Source organism: Lupinus angustifolius, chromosome LG09 (genome assembly GCF_001865875.1).
Source record: "Lupinus angustifolius cultivar Tanjil chromosome LG09, LupAngTanjil_v1.0, whole genome shotgun sequence".
Taxonomy (NCBI): Eukaryota; Viridiplantae; Streptophyta; class Magnoliopsida; order Fabales; family Fabaceae; genus Lupinus; species Lupinus angustifolius.
The window spans coordinates 11,438,530-11,439,986 of record NC_032017.1 but is presented as its reverse complement, the minus strand read 5'-3'; positions in this window follow the sequence as shown (position 1 = coordinate 11,439,986).

Here is a 1,457-nt window from a genome sequence, read left to right as displayed (position 1 = left end):
TGGTAAACTGCAACAAAAACCAAAACATAAAATTCAAAATTTTCATAATTCCTAGTAAACTAGATTTAAGGGAATATTAAAGAGTGGGATATGTGGAAAAAAAGATAGAGATAGTAGAGTCACATGCCAGTGTCCAATATTGTGTGAAGTGCAATGGGAAAAGCAAATACTGGAGATTGGATAAGCAAATTGATGCATATAGTCAAAGCAAAAATTGTCGCGGTTCATGGCTTTGCTCAATTTACTATCATTTTACATCTACAGTTTTATAGATACATCTACCGTTTCTAGGCAAAATATTTGAATAGGTAATTTTAAATCAAAGGTTAAAAGCTATTTCCAGGTGACTTTTTGCACAAACTCACATAAATTTGATCACATTGCCCTTATTTTACACAAATCTGGTTTTATTCTTATATATTTTTCTTGCATATGCTCTGTATTTGCATATGATAATAATGAATTAGACTATATAATGAATAATTATTGTCTTTGCCATTCATTATCTCGACATAAATATTCCTTGAACAAATTGTACATAGAACATCACAACATAGATATGACCCATTAGGTGTGAGAAAAGGCAGTAAAAGTGAGACAAAGATATAACGAAAGAGTGTGGTGTTACCTCAAATTCAAAAGATTGAAAGATTGGAAGATGATATGTTGGTGGAAGGGACTAGACGGGGATTGTTCAATGTTGTTGAAAAGTGAAGAATGTTGTTAAAAAGTGAACCGAAGAAGATGACGGAAGAGATTGGAAGAGTATGGAAGAGATTGGAGAAGTGAAGAGTGATGTTGGTGGAACCGTGGAAGAAGAGATTGGAAGATGAAAAGGGGAAAGTGGAAACTCTCTGCACAAAGTGTATGAAACTATTCTGGCTGTTTTATTTTTTTTAAAATATTATATGTGCAAACTGGCCGGTTCAATGAAATTCCCACCAGTTCACCGGTTTTAACGAAATTCGGCTAGTTTACTCCAGTTTCGATACTTATCCGGTTTAATATGCGTGTCGTACCAGTTTGGGGCCCGTTTCGCCGATTTTCCGGTCGAACCGGCCGATACGGTACTGTTTTACAACTATACTAGTATTGGACATAGTAGTGCTTATTTCTTATGTGATGGTTTATATTAGTGCTAGAAATAAGTCGAAGCGAGTCGAATCAGAGTTTAGCTCGGTTCAGCTCGATAAGAATTGGCTCAGCTCGAAACTCGACTCGAGTTCGATACAAGTTACTTTTTTAGCTCGAGTTTGGCTCGGTTAAAGTTCGTGAATTGTTCGGTTCAGTTCGAATGGTTCATTTGGGCAACTCTAATAATTAATTAAAATTTGAAAATTATTGAACAACGTTTTATATATATAAATATAATTTTGTTTATATATAATAATAATAAATATAAAAAATAATGAATGGGTCATGATAAACATAGAAATTAGTTTTTTTTCATATATATA